This window comes from Electrona antarctica (genome assembly GCF_951216825.1).
Source record: "Electrona antarctica genome assembly, chromosome: 6".
Lineage (NCBI taxonomy): Eukaryota > Metazoa > Chordata > Actinopteri > Myctophiformes > Myctophidae > Electrona > Electrona antarctica.
In genome coordinates, this window is record NC_136811.1 from 39,985,282 (window position 1) to 39,995,733 (window position 10,452).

The following is a 10,452-nucleotide window of genomic DNA, read 5'->3' on the forward strand; positions in this document are numbered from 1 at the left end:
GCTGTCGCCAACTGTTAGATTAATGGTTGTCGAAGTTTTTTATTTCATTGACCATCCGGTTGGTTATGCATTATTACAATAGGCCAAAGACCCCCATGGCTCAGAGTGTACAAATGGAATCAAAATGGACCCGTAAGCGCCCATTTGGTTCTGTTTTTTGCTCACCCTTTGAGTTACATATCTGTAAGGCTCCATTTGGTTCCTAACTATCAATGTTTTGGCCCAGATCCATGTCCGAAATATCTAGCCTATGTTCCCTCATTTTTCCTCGTCCTGTCTCCAGCTTACTGGCTACTTTTTTTTCTTACCTTTGTACAAAAAAGAAAATGTTTCCTCCTCCATTTCTGGTCCTAGCATCTGGGGGTGATGATTAGGTATTTATCTTCTCTCTTATGTTGGGTTTAATTGGATTCATTTATTCCTCCCCCAGTTTCTATCTGCACTTCTAGTGTCGGAAGCGAGCTAATAAATCCTGTGGTTTGTCTCATCTCTCTCTCAGCGCTCTATTTATTTTTGTTCTGGATTCGGTTAGAACCTCTGCCGAGCCCCCCTTGCGTTATCGACTCTGAACAACTATCGATCGTCCCAAACGCGGTACCCTAGCCCGCGGCACCATTATTCTGACTAATTGTTTCAAGTGTCTCAGAGAGGCGATTTGTTATACACTGATGATGACTCAATCCTCCCTCTCCGTGTTTCATCAGGGTCTAAACTTTGTGAAGAACAGAGCCTTAGTTAGGCACAACAACATGGGTACAGTAATTGTACAAGGAGCGTGGGCGAGACAGCTTACAATTTGACAATGCGTGTGGGCTCGATCGCAGACCTTCGGGGGATATATTCATAAAACATGTGACGCTGTGGGGCAGTGTGAGATATAACACGGGCAATAGAGTGATTCAGATGTGGCTTCATTACATTTTCTTGTGTCAAATCACTCGGTGGTGATTCTGTTAGCGCTCTGTGAAGAAACTTGACAAGTCTGGGCGCCTTTCGTCTCATATCAAATAGGCCTTGACAAAAAAATGGCAATGAAGCTAATGTAGTGTTAAAAATGTAGGTACTATAGCGGTGTAAGGAGATATATATCCAACGGTGCGTGCGTACGACCGTGTGTGTGTGTGTGTGTGTGTGTGTGTGTGTGTGTGTGTGTGTGTGTGTGTGTGTGTGTGTGTGTGTGTGTGTGTGTGTGTGTGTGTGTGTGTGTGTGTGTGTGTGTGTGTGTGTGTGTGTGTGTGTGTGTGTGTGCAGCAAATAGCAATCATAGAAAGTCACATACTGAGGTTGGACCATAGAGTATATAAAAGGATAGAGACTGAACTGGCGCGAAGCTCCGCCCCCCCAGCTATTCATGTCAGTGGAAGTTGCTCAGTGGCGTTTTGAAGCACCCGGAAGACTGCCGGAAGTACCGTCTCAGAACGTCTACTTCCGCATTTGCCAACCAAATTTTGGTTGGCAAATGCGGAAGTGCAACCGAGCGCTCAATGTTAAAGCCCAGCTGCACGGGGTTTCCCGGTCATGAATCCACGGGTCCGCCTGTAGTCCCTCCTCCTACCACTAGGGCCCAGAGCTTCAATGTTGAATAGCCTCACTGGCCCCTTGGGTTGGACTAGGGTTCTCAACCTTTCCTGGATAAGGGCCAGTTGAAAATGTACAAAGCGTCCGCGGCCCACCCATCAGACCACAGAAGCCAATATAAACCTCATGCATTTTCAGAGCATGTATATTTTCATGATCAATCTATCAATATTGTGTTCCAGCTTGGATCAATGGAACTAACATATAGTTTACTGAAAGTTCCTAAAACTCAAGGTTTCTTACTGCAGAATGTCCCATTTCACAAGGGTTCAAAAATCTGTGCAATATCCTTTGAAAATAGGCGATCTACAAGCTCACAATGTGTCGCATCGTGACGCATTGTGAACTTGTAGATCGCCTATTTTCAGATTGCCGAAATGTATAGGGTTGAAGTGGTTAATGTATGTTTTTCTAATCAAAATTTAAATCTCCAAAGTAACTAGTAACTAAACTATTCAAATAATTGTAGTGGATTAAAAGTACAAATTTTGACTCTGAGATGTAGTGGAGTAGAAGTAAAAGTATTGGAAATGGGAAATACTCAAGTAAAGTACAAATACCTCAAAATTGTACAGTATAGTAAATGTACTTTACACGACTGTACGCGGTACATCCATCGCACACATTACACAAGATGATGATGTTGGAGAGGACGGACCTCGCGGCTCTGGCATGAGAAACCGTTGTATCTCCAAATAGCCTCGTCAGGAAATGGGAGGACGGCTCATACATATTTGAAAAGACACAATGAGTTCAAAGGGCTTTGGGGCCTTGAGGTCTTTACGTGACTTTGTGGGGAACTTTTGACTTTAAGTCGGAAAAAAGGGAACAGCTGCGAGGCGCGAGGTCTTGTCGCTGCGGTGGCAGTCGGCTCGTCGTCACAGGATTACACTGTTTTGTGCGTTTGAGCCACAGCTTAATTACACCCGCACTATGCTGTCTATATTACACCCGCACTATGCTGTCATTATTACACCTGCACTATGCTGTCATTATTACACCTGCACTATGCTGTCTATATTACACCTGCACTATGCTGTCATTATTACACCTGCACTATGCTGTCTATATTACACCTGCACTATGCTGTCATTATTACACCTGCACTATGCTGTCATTATTACACCTGCACTATGCTGTCATTATTACACCTGCACTATGCTGTCTATATTACACCTGCACTATGCTGTCATTATTACACCTGCACTATGCTGTCATTATTACACCTGCACTATGCTGTCATTATTACACCTGCACTATGCTGTCATTATTACACCTGCACTATGCTGTCATTATTACACCTGCACTATGCTGTCTATATTACACCTGCACTATGCTGTCATTATTACACCTGCACTATGCTGTCATTATTACACCTGCACTATGCTGTCTATATTACACCTGCACTATGCTGTCATTATTACACCTGCACTATGCTGTCATTATTACACCTGCACTATGCTGTCTATATTACACCTGCACTATGCTGTCATTATTACACCTGCACTATGCTGTCTATATTACACCTGCACTATGCTGTCATTATTACACCCGCACTATGCTGTCTATATTACACCCGCACTATGCTGTCATTATTACACCTGCACTATGCTGTCATTATTACACCTGCACTATGCTGTCATTATTACACCTGCACTATGCTGTCTATATTACACCTGCACTATGCTGTCTATATTACACCTGCACTATGCTGTCATTATTACACCTGCACTATGCTGTCATTATTACACCTGCACTATGCTGTCATTATTACACCTGCACTATGCTGTCATTATTACACCTGCACTATGCTGTCATTATTACACCTGCACTATGCTGTCATTATTACACCTGCACTATGCTGTCATTATTACACCCGCACTATGCTGTCATTATTACACCCGCACTATGCTGTCTATATTACACCCGCACTATGCTGTCATTATTACACCTGCACTATGCTGTCATTATTACACCTGCACTATGCTGTCATTATTACACCTGCACTATGCTGTCATTATTACACCTGCACTATGCTGTCTATATTACACCTGCACTATGCTGTCATTATTACACCTGCACTATGCTGTCATTATTACACCTGCACTATGCTGTCATTATTACACCTGCACTATGCTGTCATTATTACACCTGCACTATGCTGTCATTATTACACCTGCACTATGCTGTCTATATTACACCTGCACTATGCTGTCATTATTACACCTGCACTATGCTGTCATTATTACACCTGCACTATGCTGTCATTATTACACCTGCACTATGCTGTCATTATTACACCTGCACTATGCTGTCTATATTACACCTGCACTATGCTGTCATTATTACACCTGCACTATGCTGTCATTATTACACCTGCACTATGCTGTCTATATTACACCTGCACTATGCTGTCATTATTACACCTGCACTATGCTGTCATTATTACACCTGCACTATGCTGTCATTATTACACCTGCACTATGCTGTCTATATTACACCTGCACTATGCTGTCTATATTACACCTGCACTATGCTGTCATTATTACACCTGCACTATGCTGTCATTATTACACCTGCACTATGCTGTCATTATTACACCTGCACTATGCTGTCTATATTACACCTGCACTATGCTGTCATTATTACACCTGCACTATGCTGTCATTATTACACCTGCACTATGCTGTCATTATTACACCTGCACTATGCTGTCATTATTACACCTACACCCGCACTATGCTGCACTATGCAACCCAGGGGGCCCTTTTGATCTCTCCTGGCCCCTGCTGGTTGGTCCTGCCACTGCACCCAAACACGCCTTTTAGGAGATCAGAACGAGAGACGCAGAGAGAGAGAGAGAGAGAGAGAGAGAGAGAGAGAGAGAGAGGGATGCACCAACACACACTCCTACACATATGTATGTGCATACTGTGCATGCACAAAAACACACACACACACACACACGTATGCACGCAGACATCCACGCATCCACACACACACACACACACACACACACACACACACACATGCACGCAGGCGCACACCTATATAGACCACATAGAACATGCGTGCATAGAACATAATAACATGTACGTTGTGCAAAGTTTAGAAGCAGAAGTGGCCCACAAAATGGCAGCCTTCCAGTTTTCCGCAGAGAGAGACAGACAGACAGATAATGAGAGGAAGGGAAAGCTGGCATGGCAGGTGGCAACCTGAAAGTTGACATATCCTCGCCCACTCTCTCCATCTCGCTCCCCCTCTCGATTTGCCAGTCCCCTCCCGAGTCCCGCTACTCCCCCTCCTACTCCCCCTCTCTCTCTAGAAGGTTAGATATGTCAAGCTTTTATGTGTTCTGTCTCCTCTGTAGAAAAAGAAATAAATCCAATCTCCCGCTCATCTCTCTTTGTCTTCCTCACCATTTTCACCAACCGTCTTTCTCCGCCCCTTTGTCTTTCTCCACCCTTTGTCTTTCTCCATTGGCCTTTTGTTGCCTATACTACGTTTCATGATTTCTCATCGTTTCTTTTGTCTCTTTTTGCCTGGCCTATGCTACTTTTTAATTACGCCCTCCTTTTTTTAATTCACCAATTGTCATTGTCACAAAAGAGACGGAATTAATGTGATTTTCTTTCTTACTTTTCCTTCTTTCTTTCTTTCTTTTTGTTTAAAACTGAGAATGAGATCCACAAAAACAAAGTAGAAACGAACCACCCTAAGCCAACCTCGCTGCTCGGCTCAGCATTAAAGCAATTCTAGCAAATGAGCTTTGATAAGACGTCTAGTCTACCCATGCACTCTCGTGATGCCAGTGGCTTTTACTGTGCAATCCAACATGGGACACATTGTTTTCTCCTCTCAAAGTGAGGAATTCATTATTATATTAGTGTCTACGGCTATTAAATAGGCTGCCAATGACCCTCTACAATATTGATCACATTTTTGTTCATCATCACAATGACTGTGTTTTAGATGCTATTAGCTCATAGATGGATCCTTAATTGACCCCGAAGGAAATTTCAGTATGATATACTGCGCGCGCGCACACACACACACACACACACACACACACACACACACACACACACACACACACACACACACACACACACACACACACACACACACACACTGCAGAACTACTGAACTGCTAGCCTGGAATCAGGACTGATTGCTGTGTTCGTCTTTTGGATCTTTTTGTTCTTTTTCCAAAAGATGAACAGATTTATTTTTTCTCTCCGCTTATCATAAGCGGAGTGAAAAATATCCACAAGATGAACATAGCGGTAGCAATTTCAGGCTACTGAACTGCTACATAATATGTGCTGAATAAAGTCCTGTAGTGACTTGACGAGGAACAAGTCTTTCCAAAGACCACGGTGACAAGAAGGATATGGTCTCATCGTTCTTTTTTTCTTCTTCTTTTTTTCTTATTCTACCCCGCTTTTTTTTCCCTTACACGTATTCATTGCTTCACACTCTCTTTTTCTCCCAGGCCCTTTTTTCCATTTCCATTTTCAGTGTCTGTCACACAAAATCTCCGAGCCTCACTCACCCACTCGCTCTCACTCGCTCTCACTCTCACTCGCTTTCACTGTCTCTCCCACTGTCCCTTTTCTCTGTCTTCCTTCTGGCTGCTTCTCTCTTTATCCTATACCTCCTACTGTTCATGCTATACCTCCTGCTCTTAATGCTATACCTCCTGCAGATTACAGACTTATAACCCCTTATCCCTAAACTTCTTTGCCTTTTTTTTTTACTATTCTGAAAAACATTTTTTAATAGTTCAACAGCCAATCTACGCTGACACGTTAGACTGGCCATTTTAACTATTCAAAAATGTTTTGCAAAATAGTAAAAAAAAGGCAAAGAAGTTTAGGGATAAGGGGTTTAGCGGTGACGAAAATGGAGCCCATAAGATACAGAACCTTAGCGTGGGGAAAAAGGTCAGTTTTAGTAAGGAGTTTTGTCCGCTCAGCCATGGCAGCATTAAACAAACTGCCCCGCCGCGATAGGATGGTTCTGTGTACAGTGGGGGACCTCATGTTTATGTATTGTCTTGGTGATATGGTTTTCTGTGCTGTGTGTTGGTTTGTTGTGGGTGTTTTTCACATGATTTGTGAAGACAAATATCCCTTCGGGGGCAAATAAAGATTATTATTATATCCTCTACCTCCTGCTCCAAATGCTATACCTCCTCCTGTTAAAGCTGTTAATGCTATACCTCCTGCCAAGGAGGAGGTGTGTCTGGGTTAAAGGACATGGAGGAAACTAGACTGGTCCTGGGTGAGGGGATTTCATTAAAGCTGGCCTTTGTGCATCCACACACAGAAAATATAATATAAAGGGACTGTAGCACATATGGTAGAACTGAAGAGTGCGAGAGGGACTAACTCCCAGCCTGGTCAAACTAGAACTGAACTAAAGGCAATCAGTAACAGCTGGTATATATGGCCCAATTAAATGAGGAGTGGGCATCTGCAGGAGTGTACCACTGGTACCACTTTCTTTCTCCTTTAATGCACTGAGTGATGAATCTGGCTATTGCAAGCTCATTCTCTCTTGTGTAAAAACTCTGCCTGCACTGTTCTCACCTTGGCACCGGTTTGCCCTTTGATCCTGGGTCCGCTGCAGTTCAGCCTGGTTTCCCTGAAGGGACGCCGGGGCTGTCTGAGAGTGACAGCGAACAGGATGAGAAGTTGGGGGAGGGGAGGGGAGAGGGGGAGATGGAGGCGGTGCGACAAGGGATGGAGGTCGAAGTGGGTTTAACATCCGGCGGCGCGGCCTGTCGGATAAACGGGACGTCAGATTAGCTGCCGTGTGCATGCAGCCCTCCTGGGAGGAAGGCCCACAATGCACCAGGGGGGGGTTGGAGGAAGAGGGAGTGGAGGCAAGGTAACAGGGAGACATGGAGCGGCTGGCTGTATGGAGGATGAGTCAGCACAAAAAGATGAAACCATTTTTATGACAGGCGCAGGAATGAAGTTAGTGGTTCTCCCTCTCTCTCCGTCTGTCAACCTCGCCCTCTGTGAGAATTATCTCCCGTCCGGGACCGTGTTTCACGGCAAGCGCAGAAGCACGGAAGGCGGCTGCCAATTTGTTGCAGGTGCTGTGGGCTCTGTCAGCGTATGAACCGACACTGAGGCTTTAACACTGCGTGGGGAAGAAGAACATTTGTGGATGAAGTGCTTGTGTGTGTACGAGTACACAGAGTAGAATGGTCTCTACTCTCTGTGTGTGTGTGTACGAGTACACAGAGTAGAATGGTCTCCAGTACTTTCAGAACCTCGGTAATGATCTAGATGCGGTGTGAAATTGTTTCAGGTGATTTGCCACATGCGTGGCCGCAGACACGCACACGCACGCGCGTGTGTGTGTGTGTGTGTGCGCACGCGCGTGTGTGTGTGTGTGTGTGTGTGTGTGTGTGTGTGTGTGTGTGTGTGTGTGTGTGTGTGTGTGTGTGTGTGTGTGTGTGTGTGTGTGTGTGTGTGTGTGTGTGTGTGTGTGTGTGTGTGTGTGTGTGTGTGTGTGTGTGTGTGTGTGTGTGTGTGTGTGTGTGTGTGTGTGTCATTGCGAGGAGAATGTTGCTGATTGTCTGCTGAAAGCCCAGAGGGCCCGCTTATGTAATTGAACTGAGCTGCTGCACTCAGATGAATCGCCAAGCCAATAAAACCCATTAGAATTGAATTGCATGAGAGTGTGTGGGAGAGAGAGAGAGAGAGAGAGAGAGAGGGAGGGAGGGAGGGAGGGAAGAGAGAGAGAGAGAGAGAGAGAGAGAGAGAGAGAGAGAGAGAGAGAGAGAGAGAGAGAGAGAGAGAGATTACATGATAGAGGGTGGAAATAAGAAATGGTTTAGAGTGTGTGTCAGTCAGTTCATCTGTGTGACATTGTATGTACTCTGTCTACATGTATGTACAGTATGTGCGTGCGGGCGTGCGTGCGGGCGTGCGTGCGTGCGTGCGTGTGTGTGTTAGCATATGTGTGGATTGAGCTATGGTTAGTCTCACATATAGCCAGACAACTATTCCATAATCTCTGAATGCTATATACCGGAGAGTGTGGAGCTGCACCTCCCGAAAGCCAAGAATGGAAGCTATCATCCGTTCACGTCATGCAATTGTAGAATGTCTTTTCCATTTCTTATAAGCAGCAAGCCATACTTTATGTGCTCTGATTATTTTGATTTGTATTAGGACAAATTTGCACGAATGTAATGGCAAAACGGAAGCACAGGGAGGAGGCGTCAAATCTGCTTTATCCCTGGATCATTTTCAGCGCTTCCGTTTCTCCAGACTGTATGACGGAAGCATTCGAAAATGGTGGGAGGCAACAGTCTGGCTGGTGAGACTGGGCTATGATAGGAGACTGATATATACAGTAGTTTATAGACAGATAGATTGGCTATTTTCATTTGAAAACGTGAAAAGGGACATTCTGCATAATGAATATGGCTACTTTCTACTTACTAGTACTTTAGGAATACATTTTGATACCAATACTTTTGTACTTTTACTTAGAATTCTGGACTTTTACTATTTCTACAGTTGCCGTATTGATACTTTTTTACTTTATAATTTTGAGCACGTTTCTTCACCACTGGGTCTGGGTGGACAGAAGGAATTGGGGACAGTGACACAGTGGGTGAACCGGGGGGGATTAACAGTGTGTCCAAGGATCTGTGAGGCTAATTGCATTCATCAAAGTGAGACTTTGGGGAAGTGAGATGAAAGTAGGCTAGGGGGACAGGTGCCGGTCGCTGGTGGTGGTAATTGTGTGTGTGTTGTGTGTGTGTGTGTGTGTGTGGGGGGGGGGGGGGACCTCATCTCTGGTTAGCATTTCCTCAATTTCCATGCATGACAATGTGCCCCCAAATTAGGCCCCGAGAACCCTTGAGTGAATTTCCCAGGCGTTCCGACGACCGACAGTAATGTCGGCCTCCGACCGAGTTCAGCCTTTCGAGTGGCAGCTGACGACAACATTGATATAGAAACGTGGTCCAAAAGGGACCCTTTCGGGCCTTTAACTCTGAGAGTAAATGGTATAATGGTGCATTTATATATATCGCCTTTATCCAAGGCGCTTTACATATAGATTGTGCATTTTCATTCACCCGTTCACACACACATTCATACACCGATGGCGGAGGAAACCACGCAAGGCACCAACCTGTGCACCGGGAGCAGTTAGACCAACCTGTGCACCGGGAGCAGTTAGACCAACCTGTGCACCGGGAGCAGTTAGACCAACCTGTCCACCGGGAGCAGTTAGACCAACCTGTGCACCGGGAGCAGTTAGACCAACCTGTGCACCGGGAGCAGTTAGACCAACCTGTGCACCGGGAGCAGTTAGACCAACCTGTGCACCGGGAGCAGTTAGACCAACCTGTGCACCGGGAGCAGTTAGACCAACCTGTCCACCGGGAGCAGTTAGACCAACCTGTGCACCGGGAGCAGTTAGACCAACCTGTCCACCGGGAGCAGTTAGACCAACCTGTGCACCGGGAGCAGTTAGACCAACCTGTCCACCGGGAGCAGTTAGACCAACCTGTGCACCGGGAGCAGTTAGACCAACCTGTGCACCGGGAGCAGTTAGACCAACCTGTGCACCGGGAGCAGTTAGGGGGTCAGCGCCTTGCTCAAGGACACTCAGGGGGGAGCCCGGGATCGTACTTGGAACCTTCCGAAGTTTCGATTCCCAAGCCGCCGCTCTAGCCCTGAGCCACTACTGTACTGTGTACACGTGGAACCACATGGACCTGTAAGGACCGTAAGGGTCCATTTGGTTCCATATGTACACTCTCAGAGTTATTGGGGTCATAGCTGTGGTCCATAGCCCTATGCCGTTGCTGCCGTTGCATTAGAGCTATATAGGACT

At 45.6% G+C, this 10,452-nt stretch overlaps 1 protein-coding gene across 1 annotated transcript in view; it reads left to right on the forward strand.

The window, feature by feature from the left end:
* cadm4 (cell adhesion molecule 4) overlaps positions 1 to 10,452 on the forward strand; it is a 198,936-nt gene that overhangs the window by 173,486 nt on the left and 14,998 nt on the right. The gene's annotated exons all lie outside the window — the stretch shown is intronic.